This window comes from Coregonus lavaretus (genome assembly GCF_964263955.1).
Source record: "Coregonus lavaretus genome assembly, chromosome: 19".
NCBI classification, from domain to species: Eukaryota; Metazoa; Chordata; class Actinopteri; order Salmoniformes; family Salmonidae; genus Coregonus; species Coregonus lavaretus.
Window position 1 is genome coordinate 34493190 of NC_140006.1, and position 20234 is coordinate 34513423.

The following is a 20234-nucleotide window of genomic DNA, read 5'->3' on the forward strand; positions in this document are numbered from 1 at the left end:
CCTGGAAACCCATTTCATGAAGTCCAACGGACGAATCTGGGTTTGGTGGATGGCAGGAGAATGCTACCTGCCCCAATGTATAGTGCCAACTGTAAAGTTTGGTGGAGGAAGAATAATGGTCTGGGGCTGTTTTTCATGGTTCAGGCTAGGCCCCTTAGTGAAGAGAAATCTTAACGCTACAAAGCGAGGTCCATACAGAAGTGGTTTGTCGAGATCGGTGTGGAAGAACTTGACTGGCCTGTACAGAGCCCTGACCTCTACCACATCGGAAACCTTTGGGATGAATTGGAACGCCGACTGTGAGCCAGGCCTAATCGCCCAACATCAGTGCCCGACCTCACTAATGCTCTTGTGGCTGAATGGAAGCAACTCCCCGCAGCAATGTTCCAACATCTAGTGGAAAGCCTTCACAGAAGAGTGGAGGCTGTTATAGCAGCAAAGGGGGGACCAACTCCATATTAATGCCAATGATTTTGGAATGAGACGTTCAACAAGCAGGTGTCCACATACTTTTGCTCATGTAGTGCATGTGATATTAACAGGGGTATATTTTCTGTGTGACCTAAATATTGACTGGCTTTCATCAAGCTGCCCGCTCAAGACAAATCTTCAAACTGTCAGTCAACCTACCAAGGCATTTACAAACATCACAGAAATGAAATCATCCACATATATTGATTACATCCTTACTAATGCTGCAGAAATCTGCTCTAAAGCATATCCAAATCCATTGGATGTAGTGATCATAATATAGTAGCCATATCTAGGAAAACCAAAGTTCCAAAGGCTGGGCCTAATAGACATCATACAATACACATCAAACAATACGTTTCATAGTGATTCCTTTTTTGAAGATGTAAATAACATTTTCTGGTCTGTGGTGTTTAATGAGGAGCAACCAGATGCTGCACATTTATGAAATTGCTTATTCCAGGTACTAATAATCATGCACCCAATAAGACAATTAATGTAAAAACTGTTAAATCCCCATGGATTGATGAGGAATTGAAACATGTTATGGTTGAGAGGGATGAGGCAAAAGGAATTGCAAATAAGTCTGGCTACATGGCCGATTGGCAAACATACTGTAAATTGAGAAATTGTGACTAAACTGAACAAAAACAAGAAGAAACTGTACTAAATTAAATTACATAAAGAATGATAGTAAAAAGCTTTGGAGCACCCTTTACTGGTTCAAACAGCTGACCAATCAGCCTGTTACCAACCCTTAGTAAACTTTAGGAAAAGATGGTGTTGACTAAATACAATGCAAACAAATTAACAACAGATTTTAAGCATGCTTATAGGGAAGGGCATTCAACATATATGGCACTTACACAAATGACTGATGATTGGCTGAGAAAAAGATTATAATAAAACGTTTGTGGGAGCTGTTTTGCTAAGGCTTCAGTGCAGCTTTTGACATTATCGATCATAATCTGCTGCTGGAAAAACGTATGTGTGATGGCTTTATATCCCCTGCTATATTGTGGATCGAGAGTTACCTATCTAACAGAACACAAATGGTGTTCTTTAATTGAAGCCTCTCCAACATAATCCAGGTAGAGTCAGGCATTCCCCAGGGTAGCTGTCTAGGCCCCTTACTTTTTTCAATCTTTACTAATGACCTGCCACTGGCTATGAGTAAAGCCTGTGTTTCTATGTATGCTGATGACTCAACACTATACACGTCAGCTACCACTATACACATCAGCTACCACAGCAAGTGAAATCACTGCAACACTTAACAAAGAGCTGCAGTGAGTTTTAGAATGGGTGGCAAGAAAGAAAGTTAGTCCTAAATATAAAAACTAAAAGCATTGTATTTGGGACAAATCATTCATTAGACCCTGAACCTCAACTAAATCTTGTAATGAATAATGTTGAAATTTGTTGAGAAGACTAAACTGCTTGGAGTAACCATGGATTGTAAACTGTCATGGTCACAACATATTGTTGCAACAGTAGATAATATGGGGAGAGGTCTGTCCATAATACAGCGCTGTTCTGCCTTCTTAACTATCAACAAGGCAGGTCCTACAGGCCCTAGTTTTGTCACACCTGGACTACTGTCCAGTCATGTGGTCAGGTGCCACAAAGAGGGACTTAGGAGAATTACAATTGACCCAGAACAGGGCAGCATGACTGGCCCGTAAATGTACACAAAGAGCTAACATTAATAATATGCATGTCAAGCTCTCCTGGCTCAAAGTAGAGGAGAGATTGACTTTATAACTACTTGTATTTGTGAGAAGTATTGACATGTTGAATGCACCGAGCTGTCTGTTTAAAGTACTAGCACACAACTCAGACACCCATGCATACCCCACAAGACATGCCACCAGAGGTCTCTTCACAGTCCCCAAGTCCAGAATAGACTATGGGAGGCGCACAGTACTACATAGAGCCATGACTGTATGGAACTCTATTCCACATCAAGTAATCAAGTAAAATCAGATTTAAAAAACAGATACAAATACATATTTTACTCTTGGTCATGTAATGTATATATACTGAACAAAAATATAAATGCAACATGAGAAGGCAAATGGGGGAATATGGGCCTTGTTCAATAGTTCAGTTGTGTGAATCCTTTTGGCATAACTTCAATGCCTCAGTAAGCCTAGACAAACATGTGCAGGTGTGTGTCTAAATGTTATATATAAAGATATAACACACACGTATGTTTACGCCCACACACCTACATACGTGCGCACACACACACAGGTACACACACAAACACACAAACGTACTCCTCCCCCACACACAAACGCAAACACCCCATATTATCAAGGGAGAGAGAGAGAGATTATGGCATGCTTAAGGGATGTCATCGTAGCTGTCAGAGCTGTCAGTGCAGTGGACTGGAAGTCCTTAGAGGAACACTGGAGAATGTCTACCAGCTGCACACAACGCCCACTGAGTCTCGCCCTGTCATAGGAGACACACACACACCGTCTCTTCTAATGCTAGGACCAAACCCACACCTGCAACCCACAAGGGAGATCTGGGGTAGCAGGTGAGGGGATCTGGGGTGTGTGGGGGGTATGGGGTGTGTGTGTGTGCTAGCCTACAGCTGTGCTTTAAAGCTGTTTTAAAGGCTGCTATCGTTTACTGTTCAGCTTTATATATACTGTAGGTTGTATGAGGGACATCACAAACCATACTCCAGTTTTTACGCCACATAATGAGACAATACAAGAATACTGATTGAAAAATCAGTATATCACTACATTTATGTTCCTTGAAAGCCATTGACATTGACTTAAAGCTCTCTCTCTGACTACGGTATTCTTGAGTAAGGCATACCACCTTTCCACAAAACTATAATTCGACAATAAACAAATAGCACACAAATTTTACAGACTAGTACTTGGACATGAAAGTCTTTAAAGTGCTTCAACAGACTAAAGCCTCTAGGGATCCGCTCACTCCTTCAAATGGGACAGGGGCCCTGTTATAAAAGCCATCGTCACCCATCGTTGTAATGAGAGCTCTGGGGAGCGTGTCACAAATGTCTGGAGGGACGAGACGAGACCGTCGAGACCGTCCACTCCACAACCAGGCACTGTCATCTTAATTACACAAGCTGCCTTAGGACGTGACCAATTAAGATTGGCTTCAGTATAAAAGTACCCCTCCTCTCTCTCTCCTCTCTCTGTCCTGCTGTCTCTAGCTACTCGTGCAGGTAAGTAAAGCATTGGAAATGGTCACTTTCTTCTCTTCTTCTCATAATGAATCCACCTTTCTATGTCCTGGTGTGATGCCAAAGAGCGGAAGGAGAGGAGGGGAGAGTAGGGAAGAAGAGAGGTAAGGGACTTCAGTCGGTAGCCTAATAGAGTCTTTGAGGAAGACGAGGTGTTGCTCTTCCTAATTAGCGACAATGTAATGTCTCTGCGACTAATGATCGCACTTTACTTCAATCGCCAGGGTTTCAGTGTCTCTGTGTTGAAAGCCTTTTTGTCTGGTCACAGGGTCCTTAGCGGCTTCAAATACTCAACGTAGATTTTTATTCCAGCCAAACAATGGATTTATAGTAATACACATCTAAAATCTATGAATAAATGACAGTAATATTTGGTGGATATACACAGTAGGGTTCTTCGGCTGTCCCCATAGGGGAACCCTTTTTGGTTCAAGTTAGAACACTTTTTGGTTCCAGGTAGAACCCTTTCCACAGAGAGTTCTACGTGGAACCCAAAAAGGGTTCTACCTGGAACCAAAAAGGGTTCTAACCTGGAACCAAATAAGTTCTACCTGGAACCAAAATTGGTTCATAAGAGTTCTCCTATGGGCACAGCTGAAGAACCCTTTTAGATTCTAGATAGCACCTTTTTTCTAAGAGTGTATCGTTTTGGAAATAAACTCTTCATATACACTCTTTTATCTGGTTTCTAACAAGTATCCATAGTGTTCTTCATTAAACAACCCATGTCCAATCCACCTCACCCTAAACCGTGTCTGTATCCTGTGTCAGTAATTGCACAAACCTGTTGCTGAGAACTAATGGTGCCCAGGCCTTAACAAGGGATCCACTTCCTGGATCCTGGATGACTCAACATAAGTAATGAGAACAGGGTGTCAGCAAGCCGCAGGAGTCCGTGGCCCCTGACAACACTCCCCACAACGCCTCATAACCCCCCCACCCTCACCCTCAACTCCTCAATCTCCCTACTCTAGGAAGAACACACACATGCCCATACACACACACCAGTCCATCTCCCTAGTCCCCCCCCCCCCCCCCCCCCGACTCTCCATCCCTTCCTTAGCCACCTCCTGTGATTGCGGAGAGATGAAGGCACGCCAGCTGGACTTTGATGTCAGACATTATTAGTTGTCAGGGAACCTGCATCTCTCATAAGCATTGCAGGTCCCTCACAGCAGGGAAGATCCTAGCCCGCTCACACAGATACTATGACATTTAGCTGGGTTAACACAGTATAGACCTCGGTACAGACCACGGGGTGTACCGCACGCTGCCACCAGTGTGTCTGTCTGTCGGTGTCTGTCTGACCGATGGTCGGTGAGTCTGTCTGTCTGCTGTCTCTCTCTATTGCCCCCCTCTCATCCCCTGCTGTGAAAGGCAGTAAGCGAAAAAGCGAGGCCAAATTAACTTAGGAAAACAAATGTTAGTAACATGTTACATGGGGATGACTTTTGGCCTATGAATGCCGTGTGGTGTTATGGAATCAGTCTGTTGCACGTTAATCAGAAGTACAAATTGCTCAATACGCTGGAAAAGCTGATTGTCACAATGCCATAGTTTTACCTTAACAACCCAACTGACCTTATCACTACTCTGGCTGTGTTGACTCAGCAAACAGAGAGAAGCATAGTCCAACAGAATAAAGTTCCCTTTCCATTTCAAAACAGTTCCGATAGTTATTGATCAAAAGCACTGTGTGAAAAGTATGGAACGATGTTTGGGTCTTTACGTGTAAAAAAATATACACGTAAATATCACTATCTGATGCATCAAATACGTTTTTAATTTGATGCGTCAAATTACAAAATGCTATTATAGAATGTTGTGTGTGCTGAATCTGCAAACGAGCACGCACACCGGCCGCAATATGTTTACAATGTGTTTACGATACTGCATTGGTATTAAGATAGTATTTGTTCGACCGAATGGGAAAACAACTGTGTGAGCATTTGACATAAGATCAGGATCAAACGAGCAGCAAAAAAATAAAAAGCTAAGTTGTCCAACATTCTCCCCGACATGCAACCATCCCAAAGGCAGGGGAGAAAGGATGGTGATCCTGATGCTTCTGCCTGCCAGCATCCCAAGCAGTTGCACCTGATTCATCCTAGCTAGTCAAAATACAGAATAATAATCAATAATTTTCTCAACATTGATGACAGTTTGGAAAGTGGAGGTAGGCTGTCTCCCTACTACGTTGACTTCGGTTTGCAGTATGACATAGTCCCTCACAAATATCTTAGATACAAATGTAGCTCGCTATCTAGCTTTAGCTTGGTACCTAGCTAGCACCAATGCGACCAGCTTGAAAACAATGACAAGAAACTGCAATCATTTTCAATATTCTTAGCAATGATTTAGGAAACCAAGTATTACCTAGGCAGCCACATGTTGTTCTCCTATTGAAATTGAACTTCAGTTTATGAAAGTAACTAGCTAGCTAGCTAGATAACAAACTAAACAAGCTAGCCATCTACAGTTGAAGTCTGAAGTTTACATACACTTAGGTTGGAGTCATTAAAACTCATTTTTTAACCACTCCACAAATTTCTTGTTAACAAACTATAGTTTTGGCAAGTCGGTTAGGACATCTACTTTGTGCATGACACAAGTAATTTTTCCAACAATTGTTTACAGACAGATTATTTCACTTATAATTCACTGTATCACAATTCCAGTGGGTCAGAAGTTTACATACACTAAGTTGACTGTGCCTTTAAACAGCTTGGAGAATTCCAGAAAATGATGTAATGTCTTTAGAAGCTTCTGATAGGCTAATTGACATCATTTGAGTCAATTGGAGGTGAACCTGTGGATGTATTTCAAGGCCTATCTTCAAACTCAGTGCCTCTTTGCTTGACATCATGGGAAAATCAAAAGAAATCAGCCAAGACCTCAGTAAAACAATTGTAGACCTCCACAAGTCTGGTTCATCCTTGGGAGTAATTTCCAAATGCCTGAAGGTACCACGTTCATCTGTACAAACAATAGTACGCAAGTATAAACACCATGGGACCACGAAGCTGTCATACCGCTCAGGAAGGAGACGCGTTCTGTCTCCTAGAGATGAACGTACTTTGGTGCGAAAAGTGCAAATCAATCCCAGAACAACAGCAAAAGACCTTGTGAAGATGCTGGAGGAAACAGGTATAAAAGTATCTATATCCACAGTAAAACGAGTCGTATATCGAAATAACCTGAAAGGCCGCTCAGCAAGGAAGAAGCCACTGTTCCAAAACCGCCATAAAAAAGCCAGACTACGGTTTGCAACTGCACATGGGGACAAAGATCATTCTTTTTGGAGAAATGTCCTCTGGTCTGATTAAACAAAAATAGAACTGTTTGGCCATAATGGCCATCGTTGAGCAGTGTGTCAATTTGAAACACCGTCCAGCTGGTGACCGAAGTCAGCTTGCAGGCGCCCGGCCCGCCACAAGGAGTCGCTAGAGCGCAATGGGACAAGGAAATCCCGGCTGGCCAAACCCGGACGACGCTGGGCCAATTGTGCGCCAACTCATGGGTCTGTAGTGACGCCTCAAGCACTGCCATGCAGTGCCTTAGACCGCTGTGCCACTTGGGAGGCCCAAACATAATCATTTTTAACCTTGCTTACATTTTTATACGATCATGTGTCTCTCTATTATGGTGGGAATACTTGCGAATATATTTCCAAAATTAAAATCACTTCCTGGTGTTTTTGCAGTCTTTTATGTCCAGCAATGTTTTTTGTTTTTGTTTTTTTAAACAAAATATATATACAGTGTTTGTTTTTTACTCAGAAAATTTGCCCGCCAGTTTGGGAACCCTGTTCTAATGCCTTGATTCCATCTTAAATACGCAGCACAATTATTGAATACTTTATTGAGTTTCCCTCCCAGATTGGATTTTTTTGTTGTGGTATTTTGTAGAAAATCATGACTTTACAATTTAAGTTACTGAAAATGTATGAATTCAGTGTATTGTTAAATGTTTTGGATATTGTCTAGATCTAGGCCTATATGATCAGGACTATTTTCTAAGTAAGAGAACATTAAACCTTTTTTATCTTATCTTGAGATTGAAGTCTTATTTACAGTTTTACTTCAAGATATGAATTGCCACAATGATGTTTGTTCTTCAAATTATGTATTTGATAAAAACTTAAAAATGAAGTAAATAGCCCATATTATCTTGAAAAATAGATTAAAGGTTTTGTTTTTCCAGGTTTCTGCTTTCCCCAGTTTTCTTCAGTTTTTTGCTCTCAAAGTCAAACTTTTTTAATACCACATCATGAGACCACTTTTGAGGTCTGGGAAAAATAGGATATTTTTTGGAGGGTGTAGTTACCCATTAACTCATTACCCATTAACTCAAGTGCACACCTAGCAAGAGGCTGTTTTTAGCAATGTTTTTGTAGCGCCCATGTGATGGTAGAGTTTGCAAAAGAAATACCCACTGGATTGATGAAAATAATAATGATATCATCTGCCAGGTAAGCATAGGCTACTTTGTAGTTAACATTTAATTGAGAAGGTTTTTGGAAAAGCCTTTCCATCTACCAGAAAACTGTTTTCATTAGCATCATCGCTAATGGATATGCAAAATGGTAGACCTGCGCACTACACACACACAGGGGCATTCTCATTGCCTCTTCAGAAAGTTGCAGGAAATATGAATCACTGATGCATTCTGTTCATGTCTTATGATAAACTTGGGCTAATTAATTAATTTTCTAAACATTTAGTAGATTCCCAACTAAGGTCAATAGATTTTTTAATATTGTTGAATTCCGTTTTAATGTCTGTATTCCGTGAGGACCCTAATTATCATATTTAAACCAGAATGAGGCTCTCCTCTAGCTATTGTTCCTGCGATGATGATTCACCATCTTCATTGAATGGTTTCATTCAGTGTTTTCATTTATCTGCAGATAATCGCGAAAAAGCCTAGGCCTACCAGTAGCCAATGCAAATTACGAAGCCTAATGAATGGCTCTCTCACCGATGCGATTCGGAAGGTTACACTCACTGACTGATGAAAGGTGTTGTTGTTTTTTTAATCGCACTGCTTTGCTTTATCTTGGCCAGGTCGCAGTTGTAAATGAGAACTTGTTCTGAACTGGCTTACCTGGTTAAATAAAGGTTAAATAAAATAAAAAAATAAAACCTTGTACTGATGCGATACAATGGCCATACACTGAGTATACTAAACATTAGGAACACCTTCCCAATATTGAGTTGCACCCTCCTTTTTGCCCACAGAACAGCCTCAATACGTCGGGGCATGGTGTCAAAAGCATCCCACAGGGATGCTGGCCCATGTTGACTCAGCAGCTTTGCAGTTCTTGACACAAACCGGTGCGCCTGGCACCTACTACCATACTCCGTTCAAAAGCACTTACATCTTTCGTCTTGCCCATTCACCCTCTGAATGACACACATACACAATCCATGTCTCAGTTGTCTCAAGGCTTAAAAATCCTTCATTAACCTGTCTCCTCCCCTTCATCTACAATGATTGAAGTGGATTTAACATGTTACATCAATAAGGGATCATAGCTTTCACCTGGATTCACCTGGTCAGTCTGTCATGGAAAGAGCAGGTGTTCTTAATGTTTTGTATACTCAGTGTATAATGTGGTGGAAATTCTAATCAAGTGAGAGACTTTGTCATTTCTTCAAACAATCATCTTTATTTAATATCAATTAATTATTGCAATAATGAGGCTGGTCGACCCAACACTTCTTGAATGTTGGGCCGAAAGCTCTGACATACAGACAATACAAATATATTTTGTAGCAAAGATACTCTCTCCGTTTACATGACAAACAGCAGATGTGTGGAATGAGTCAAAAGGTTAGGATTTGTATTAAATCAATTAATAATTCACAACAGACAGTATCTGTGGTGAAGACTGTTCTCATTGTATGGAAACCAGGGTTTGGCCCCCAAGATGAGGTTCTTATCAACATTATCAATACCCGAGTCATCTCTCCCTGGTACCTTACATTACACAAACACCAATTCAGTCTATGAAAATGCAGACTCAGTCAAACCAGAGACATCTCCCTCTCACACACCATTAATCATGAAATGGAATGTGGCTGTTGGTTTTACACCTAGCCATTCATAAATCAATTGTCAGCTCCAGATACCCCTATCTCGAGTAAAACCCATGTCCCTGACCACACGCCTAGACTAGCTGCAGGGAACTGGAGTAGAAACCATCCCTTTACAAAAACACAGCATTAGTAGAACAGAAATGTCTTACTATAACATAGTACAAAGCAGGTAAACATGTTACATGTTAATTTTTCTCTCACAATAACCATGTTGCATGATTTATGAATGACAAAGGGATATAGGAGATCGACTTTATTCAGTCAGTTCTACACCTTTTATAACCTAGTCAACACTTGCTGTTCAGTTGTCAATCAACGCACAGTAAATAGCTTAGGCCTACTTGGCACCACGACTCTGCGTAGCTGGCTATGTGAAACGCGAAAAAAGAAAATGATTGTGTCAGAAAACAATAATTAGGCTATTGGATTTCGACTCATCGTTACCACTTACATTACATAGGATGTGCAAATTCATGAGCATCATCCTCCGTGTAAAGAAATTAAACTGCAACCAGAGATCTGTATATAATGACAATATGTTTATGGCTCCGCCCTAACAATGGGAGTCGTTGTCCCAAAGGTGGGAAGGCAGCTTAGGTCCAAAATAAGCCCATAGAAATGCATTGGGCTTATTTTGGACAAATTTTGGCAAGAGTGAAACCGCTCACTTCGTCTCTTCCTCTCTGCTGCGTTTCCTGGTCATCGCTCGCTATGTAATAGAGCGCTAGGAGATGCACATCGTTCATTCTAGCGGGAGAGGGCTCGACAGACTAGCCTAGTTAATATGAAGTGGGAAATGTAGCTGCCTGAAAATGAGTGTGTAACTGGCTGATTAGCCGACAACGGGCGCTAATGGAAAACACTGTGAACAACTAGCTAGTTTCATCTGGCTAGTGTGGCTTGACTGGACCGGGTCCGACTATCATCAACCAAATACAAAAACAGTTTTATAAATTAGGGTTATTTTAGATGACACATCGTTAGATAGTTAGCTAGCTAACTATAGCTACTGAAACAGATTATGTCATTTTGCCATGTCTTTGGGGGAGAACATCGTTTGCATCCATCAGCTAGCTAGCTTTGTTTCTGACCAGCATTGTTTTAGAGCTTGCAGCGGCAGGTGCGCGAGACAAAACTTTACCAGCATCATATCATATGTATCGGTGAATCGCTGTGACATATGAAATAAGAGAGATAGTGTAATCAATATGTAATAACAATGTTCAAAACTAACGAATGTGTTAAATTATTATGTGCAGTCATATTCAGGTCCTGATTGGTCAACGATCTTATTTGACGCGACAAATAGTGTTATTTGATATGTATATTTTTTGCCACGCAAAGACCCAAATGACGTTCCATAGAAAAGTACTAGTGCTATCTTGTTTAAAAACTGTGAATCATGGAAAGTATTATTGGCTGCTCCAACTGAACTCACAAGAATAAAAACCTCACCATATGCAGTACTGTATGCTAGTGAAAATGGCTTGGTATGAGTTGCTTCCCAAGCAACCATGATTATAATGACTATATTTCAGAACAGTCTATTTATATGTATGGTTTGGTAATGTAATTAAATGTACTTCTACTTACGACAGACTTTGAGATGTGTTCATGTCATTTGTCCCCGTGGAATGAAATCAGTCCGCAATGTACCTAGCCATGTGTTAAAAAAGCAAACGTCTTCACACGCCAGAACAGATTGGCAATCTTGTCACATTGTCAAAGGTCTCCCTCCTGTGATTTCCAATGACTGCTAAATAAATCTCGAGTTCTAATTGCAAACACCCTTATGATTCAACGCTTAAAGTACTCCGATATCACCTGGGGACTCCACATAAGCATTATTTTCAACAAATGAAACATTTACATTTTTCCAGCATGTAGCAAGCCTTGGCGTTCCCTGTGTTTAAGAGCCATGACGCTGGCCTCGAGGGAGGCCTCCCCTACAGACAAATGAATCCCTCCGAGAGGGAGAGGCTGAATGGTGACTATAAAACTCATTTGTTCCCCCAATAATTAGGAATGACTAAGAACCCCACACCCCCACCCCCAACCCCTCCATCACCACTCCTGTTATTGCGACGGTGACGTTTCCATGGTGACCCATTCCCCTCTTCTCATCTCCTCCTCCTCCTTTTACCTGAACGCCTCACAGAGTGCCCCGCGTTCGCTCAAAGTCATGTGCTTGATGTCGTCAGAGTTGTTCTCCAACTTCACACAGCTCTGGAGAAAGAGAGAGAGAGAGAGAGAGAGAGATCAATATATTAAATACTGTAGCATGATGAGATGACGAGTCCATCCCTTGAAACAGAGGCAGAAGAAATACTATAAAATCTGAACGCATTGCATACTTATACATTATAATGTACCATAGCAATGAAATGTGGTTTTGTATATAACCTTTTAGGATGAGTACACGACTGAGTAATGCACTATAGCCAAAGATACAAACCTCTTATAAATTCCTGTTTCAAATAAGGGTGATTAATTTGAGCTATTTAACGTAGTAACGCGACACGGTTTACATTATCTGCAGGGAGTCTATAGGGATCAGTTTTATAACGTCGACAAAGTTCACCATAAGCTGTTTCCTTTATTTAATAACCTAATACAGTTCAGGCCTAGACACTGTTAAATTACTTCTTAATGATGCACAATGGGAGAGTAAATAGTCAGCACAGTAGGCCCATTTTAGATTAAAGAGCAGAGAGGTATTTGGGAAGGGAGTGGAGAGTGGAGGGGAGTTGGATAGGGAGTGGGGTGGGAGATTTTATAAAGCTAATGCATATATCATTTTATTGCACCTGCCTCCACCATCAAAAACACCTTGGGGCACTCTGATAATTGATATGTACTTTTAATTGCATGTATAAAAAAATCCCTACCTCACATCTGGTTTCAAATCTAAACCTGCCTCACCTAAAGCCAATTCTTATGGGATGCTGCAATAGACCACCAAGTGCTAACAGTTAGTATCTGGATAATAAGTGTGAAATGCTTCATAATGTGCATTCGGAAAGTACTTTTTTACACATGTTGTTACATTACAGCCTTGTCCTAAAATGGATTAAATTGTTTTTTTCCTCATCAATCTTCACACAATACCCCATAATGAGGCATCAGACACAGGTTTGTAGAAATTCTTGCAAATGTGTTACAAATAAAAAAATGAAATAATAAATGTACATCCAGTACCAGTCAAACCTTTGGACACACCTACTCATTCAAGGGCTTTTCTTTATTTTTACTATTTTCTACATTGTAGAATAATAGTAAAGACATCAAAACTATGAAATAACACACATGGAATCATGTAGTAACCAAAAAAGTGTTAAACAAATCAAAATATATTTTAGATTTTAGATTCTTCAAAGTAGCCCCCCTTTGCCTTGATGACAGCTTTGCACACTCTTGGCATTCTCTCAACCAGCTTCACCTGGAATTATTTTCCAACAGTCTTGAAGGAGTTCCCACATATGCTGAGCACTTGTTGGCTGCTTTTCCTTCACTCTGCGGTCCAACACATCCCAAACCATCTCAATTGGGTTGAGGTTGGGTGATTGTGGAGGCCAGCTCATCTGATGCAGCACTCCATCACTCTCCTACTTGGTCAAATAGCCCTTACACAGCCTGGAGGTGTGTTGGGTCTTTGTCCTGTTGAGAAACAAATGATAGTCCCACTAAGCCCAAACCAGATGGGATGGCGTATCGCTACAGAATGCTGTGGTAGCCTTGCTGGTTAAGTGTGCCTTGAATTCTAAATAAATCACTGACAGTGTCACCAGCAAAGCACCCCCACACCATCACACCTCCTCCTCCATACTTCACGGTGGGAACCACACATGCGGAGATCATCCGTTCACCTACTCTGCGTCTCACAAAGAAACAGCGGTTGGAACCAAAAATCTCAAATTTGGACTCATCAGACCAAAGGACAGATTTCCACCGGTCTAATGTCCATTGCTCATGTTTCTTGGCCCGAGCAAGTCTCTTCTTATTATTGGTGTCCTTTAGTAGTGGTTTCTTTGCAGCAATTCCACCATGAAGGCCTGATTCACACAGTCTCCTCTGAACAGTTGATGTTGAGATGTGTCTGTTACTTGAACTCTGTGAAGCATTTATTTGGGCTGCAATTTCTGAGGCTGGTAACTCTAATGAACTTATCCTCTGCAGCAGAGGTAACTTTGGGTCTTCCTTTCCTGTGGTGGTCCTCATGAGAGCCAGTTTTAAAATAGCGCTTGATGGGTTTTGCAACTGCACTTGAAGAAATGTAAAAGTTCTTGACATTTTCCGTATTGACTGACCTTCATGTCTTAAAGTAATGATGGACTGTCATTTCTCTTTGCTTATTTGAGATGTTCTTGCCATAATATGGACTTGGTCTTTTACCAAATAGGGCTATCTTCTGAATACCATCCATACCTTGTCACAACACAACTGATTGGCTCAAACGCATTAAGAAGGAAAGAAATTCCACAAATTAACTTTTAACAAGAAACACCTGTTAATTGAAATGTATTCCAGATGACTACCTCATGAAGCTGGTTGAGAGAATGCTAAGAGTGTGCAAAGCTTTCATCAAGTCAAAGGGTGGCTAATTTGAAGAATCTCAAATATAAAATATATTTTTGATTTTCTTTAACACATTTTTGGTTACTACATGATTCCATATGTATTATTTCATAGTTGTGATGTCTTCACTATTATTCTACAATGTAGATCATTGTAAAAAATAAAGAAAAACCCTTGAATGAGTAGGTGTGTCCAAACTTTAGACTAGAACTGTAAGTATTCCGACCCTTTACTCAGTACTTTGCTCAAGCACCTTTGGCAGCGATTACAGCCTCAAGTCTTCTTGGGTATGAGGCTACAAGCTTGGCACACTTGTATTTGGGGAGTATCTCCCATTCTTCTCTGTAGATCCTCTCAAGCTCTGTCAGGTTGGATGGGGAGCGTCGCTGCACAACTATTTGCAGGTCTCTCCAAAGATGTTCGATCGGGTTCAAGTCCAGGCTCTGGCTGGGCCACTCAAGGCCATTCAGAGACTTGTCCCGAAGCCACTCCTGCGTTGTCTTGGCTGTGTGGTTAGGGTCGTTGTCCTGTTGGAAGGTGAACCTTCGCCCCAGTCTCAGGTCCTGAGCGCTCTGGAGCAGGTTTTCATTAAGAATCTCTCTGTACTTTGCTCCGTTCATCTTTCCCTCAATCCTGACTAGTCTCCAAGTCCCTGCCGCTGAAAAACATCCCCACAGCATGATGCTGCCACCACCATGCTTGACCATAGGGATGGTGCCAGGTTTCCTCCAGACGTCACACTTGGCATTCAGGCCAAAGAGGTCAATCTTGGTTTCATCATACCAGAGAATCTTGTTTCTCATGGTCCGAGAGTCCTTTAGATGTCTTTTGGCAAACTCCAAGCGGGCTGTCATGTGCCTTTTACTGAGGAGTTTCTTCCGTTTGACCACTCTACCACAAAGGCCTGATTGGTGGAGTGCTGCAGAGACAGTTGTCCTTCTGGAAGGTTCTCCCATATCCACAGAGGAACTCTGGAGGTCTGTCACCTCCCTGACCAAGGACCTTCTCCCCCGATTGCTCAGTTTGGCCGGGCGGCCAGCTCTAGGAAGGGTCTTGGTGGTTCGAAACTGCTTCCATTTAAGAATGATGGAGGCCACTGTGTACTTGGGGACCTTCAATGCTGCTGAAATGTTTTGATACCCTTCCCCAGATCTGTGCCTCGACGCAATCCTGTCTCTGAGCTCTACGGGCAATTCCTTTGACCTCATGGCTTGGTTTTTGCTCTGACATGCACTGTCAACTGTGGGACATTATATAGACAGGTGTGTGCCTTTCCAAATCATGTCCAATCAATTGAATTTACCACAGGTGGACTCCAATCAAGTTGTAGAAACATCTCAAGGATGATCAATGGAAACATGATGCACCTGAGCTCAATTTCGAGTGTCATAGCAAAGGTTCTGAATACTTACCTAAAAGAGGTATTTCTGTTTTTTATTTTAAGTAAATGTGCAAAAAAATCGATACACCTGTTTTTGGTTTGTTATTATGGGGTATTGTGTGTAGATTGATGAGGGAAAAAAAGTATGTAATTAATTTTAGAATATGGCTGTAACGTAACAAAATGTGGAAAAAGTCAAGGGGTCTGAATACTTCCCAATGCTCTGCATACAGTGCCTTCAGAAAGTATTCACACTCCTTTACTTTTTCAACATTTTGTTATGTTACAGCCTGAATTTAAAATACATTTAATTGAGATTTTTCGTCACTGGCCTACAAACAATACCATAATGTCAAAGTGAACATATGTTTTTCAAAATGTTTCTAAATTAATACAAAATGAAAAGCTGAAATGTCTTGAGGCCATAAGTATTCAACCGCTTTGTGATGGCAAGCCTAAATGCATTCAGGAGTAAAAGGTATCTTAACAAGTCACATAATAAGTTGCATGTGCTCAATCTGTGTGCAATAATAGTGTTTAACATGATTTTTGAATGACAACCTCATCTTTGCACCCCACACATACAATTATCTGTTAGGTCCCTCAGTTGAGCAGTTAATTTCAAACACAGATTCAACCTCAGAATAGGGAGGTTTTCCAATTCCTCGCAAAGAAGGGCACCTATTGGTAGATGGGTAAAAAAAAAAGCAGACGTTGAATATCCTTTTGAGCATGGTGAAGTTATTAATTACAATTTGGATGGTGTATCAATACTCCTAGTCACTGCAAAGATACAGGTGTCCTTCCTAACTCAGTTGCTGGAGAGGAAGAAACCGCTCAGGGATTTCACCATGAGGCCAATGGTGACTTTAAAACAGTTACAGAATTTAATGGCTGTGATAGCAGAAAACTGAGGATGGATCAACAACATTGTAGTTAGTCCACAGTACTAACCTAACTGACAGAGTGACAAGAAGGAAGCATGTACAGAATAAAAATATTCCAAAACATGCATCCATGTTTTCACTTTGTCATTATTGGGTATTGTGTGTAGATGGGTGAGAAACAACATCTATTTAATCCATTTTGAATTCAGGCTGTAACACAACAACATGTGGAATAAGTCAAGGGGTATGAATACTTTCTAAAGGCACTGTATGTCTGTGAATGGTGTGTATTGATAGTATGGACAGTATGTGAATAGAAAAGGTGTGTATAGCAGTAGTTATATAGGATGAGCCTTGACAAGAATATAAATTAGTATATACATATGAAGTGGGTAAAACAGTATGTAAACATTATTAAAGTGATAAGTGTTCAATGACTATGTACATAGCGCAACGATCTAAGGTGCGGGGTAGAGTACCGGATGGTAGCTGGCTAGTGACAGTGTCTGAGGTTCAGGGCAGGGTACTGGGCGGAGGCCAGCTAGTGGTGACTGTTTAACAGTCTAATGGCCTGGAGATAGAAGCTGTTTATCAGTCTCTCGGTCCCAGCACCTGTACTGTCTCCTCCTTCTAGATGGTAGCGGGGTGAACAGGTCGTGGCTCGGGTAGCTGGGGTCTTTGATGATCTTCTTGGCCTTCCTGTGACACCGAGTTCTGTAGATGTCCTGGAGGGCAGGCAGTGTGCACCCGATTATGCGTTGGGCCGACCGCACCACCCTCTGGTTACGGATGGTGCAATTGCCGTACTAGGCGGTGATACAGCTCGACAGGATGTTCTCAATGGTGCCTCTGCAGAAGTTTGTGAGGGTCCTGAGGTTGAAGAGGCACTGTTGCGCCTTCTACACCACAGTCGGTGTGAAGGGACCATTTCAGGTTGTTAGTGACATGCACGGGGAGGAACTTTAAGCTTTTGACCCTCTCCACTGCTGCCCCGTCGATGTGGATGGGGGTGTGCTCTCACTAGTCCACGATCAGCTCCTTTGTTTTGTTGACGTTGAGAGAGAGGTTATTTTCCTGGCACCACTCTGCCAAGGCACTCACCTCCTCCCTGTAGGCTGTCTCGTTGTTGTTGGAAATCAGGCCTACCACTGTTGTGTTGTCAGCAAGCTTGATGATTGAGTTGGAGACATGAGTGGCCATGCAGACATGGGTGAATAGGGAGTACAAAAGGGGGCTGAGCACGCACCCCTGTGAGGCCCCCGTGTTGAGGGTCAGCGTGGCAGAGGTGTTGTAGCCTACCTTCACCTTCCTTCGGTCCATTAGGAAGTCCAGGACCCAGTTGCACAGGGAGGGGTTCAGACCCAGAGCCCTGAGCTTAGTGATGAGCTTGGAGGGTACTATGGTGTTGAAGGCTGAGCTGTAGTCGATGAACAGCATTCTTACAGGTAAGTATTCCTCTTGTCCAGGTGGGATGGGGCAGTGTGCAGTGCAATGGCGATTGCGTTTTCCATGGATCTGTTGGGGCTGTATGCAACCTGTAGTGGGTCTAGGGTGTCAGGTAAGATGGAGGTGATATGGTCCTTAACTAGCCTCTCAAAGCACTTCATGATGACAGAAGTGAGTGCTATTGGGCAATAGTCATTTAGTTCAGTTACCTTCGCTTTCTTGGGGACAAGAACGATGGTGGACATCTTGAAGCAAGTGGGTACAACAGACCGGGATAGTGAGAGATTGAATATGTCCGTAAACACTCCAGCCAGCTGGTCTGCGCATGCTCTGGGGACTCGGCTTGGGATGCCGTCTGGGCCGGCAGGCTTGCGAGGGTTACCATTAAAGGCTCCATTAACAGTACTTAAATTGTGCCGATTAAATTAAAAGCGGGCATGTTTGTGCTTTAGGATGAACTAATAATAACATGTATGGAAAAATCAACACAAAAACCCTCCATGTGTTCCTGTTCTGGCAGCTCGCTGCTCTCGCTCCCTCGTTCCCTTCCCTCGGGGAACCCAGATCTGTCTACATATTGTAAACAGCTGTATTTGTCTCATTCTAACATGAATTGTTGAGGGGATAGGATGTCTATCATCCAGCCTCCATCTCCCTAGATACAATAATACTCATCCTGGGGGGTCCTGCTATTGCTATGCTATCCTACGGCAGGTGGAGATCTTCTTCTTCTTCCTCTTCCCATGTGCAATTACACTTCCTCCCCCCATCAACCTTGCCCTCTGACATCTTAGACAGCACAGTGAATACACTGCGAGTCAGCCTTATTAGACGAAGCCCTTACAAAACCAACACCTCAGTGACATTTCAGCCGGGGTTACAAAGAGGCACGAGCTTTTCATTAAGAAACCTTGCCAATGCCAATTTAGAGTGTTGAGAGGGAAGCACGGTGGGCAGTTGAAAAGTTATTTATGATTTAGGACTCGCATCTGGAAAGTCTTCCGACATGTTAGCCAAGCTCATTTGCGCTATACAATGCAACATAATTACAATTACAACCGCCCGCCACGGTCGCCACAGGGATAACCATTGACATTTTCACTCGAAATTATCAGTTGCATTTATATTCTGCAAAGGATTTGTCTAATCCAACATCTAGGGACTCTATTATTATTAATTAGACAAAATGCTTGGTGTTGGGAATTGCTGACATAATTTAAGCAGTTTATTAATATGCAGTCTCTGGTAACAAGATTTTTTATTTATTAGAACACTCGCCACATGGCGGGGTGGGGCATTAAAAATGTGCATTTGAATATGGTTATGAGCCTCTGAAGCTGGAGCTATGAGTCGATAACCAGAGGAAACGTGCAATATTAAACACATTTAGGGCAGCATCTGCTGGGCATGGTCTTTCTGAATCATGTCCCATTGAAGGTGATACTGTTGATCAATGAGGACCGGAGAGGGAATTGTGACATTTGGAATGACTGTGATATGAATGTAACTACAGCATAGGATCAGGTTTTTTTTCTCACTAAGTGACCTCTCCAGGGAAAACTCAGGGCCCTAGTTATTTTTCCTGGGCTAGAGTTTTCCTGGGGTCGTCACGGGGTCAGGAACTAATTCTGGCCATAGAGATTAACATAATGATGAGCATAATGGAAAACAGGGAATGGCGGACTTACATCACAGCTCTTCTCTGGGTTTCTCTTCCAGTGTTTCTTCTCCTTCTTCTTCGTGGCCGTCGAGTGGATGGCAGCGTGGGTCTGCACCCTCGGGTTCAGAGACAGGGTACTGTATGGCACATTGAACATGGCTCATTAATGCAGGGCGGCCTTATTGAACCAACACAGCTTATTGTGAACTAGACAATGTCGTTGCAACACCACAGAGGTCTCAGTATTGAGTGGGTTTGAGAGTAGTACAGAGAAGTTAAAAAGAGAGGGCATTGAGGCACATAGGAATTGTTTTAAGACGAATCACCAACGGTAGGACGGAATTTTGAGGTGTTTTAATATAGCATATGTTTATCTTTAGGCTACATGTTTATGGAGAGAAAAAATATATTTCTACACTCTACAAATAATCATAAAGTCAATCATTTTATAAATGTTCACAGTGAAATGAAATCTGTT

The 20234-nt window shown here is 42.0% G+C and overlaps 1 pseudogene across 1 annotated transcript in view; it reads right to left on the reverse strand.

Moving 5' to 3' along the window:
- Window positions 1-19883, reverse strand: part of LOC311146275 (dihydropyrimidine dehydrogenase [NADP(+)]-like) — a 176597-nt pseudogene extending 156714 nt beyond the window's left edge. Inside the window, exons 1-2 of the transcript in view lie at window positions 19785-19883; window positions 11951-12033 (exon numbers count right to left, since the gene is read on the reverse strand). The product of the transcript in view is annotated as a dihydropyrimidine dehydrogenase [NADP(+)]-like (transcript). The remainder of the gene's footprint in view (window positions 1-11950; window positions 12034-19784) is intronic.
- Window positions 19884-20234: the final 351 nt, after the last annotated feature.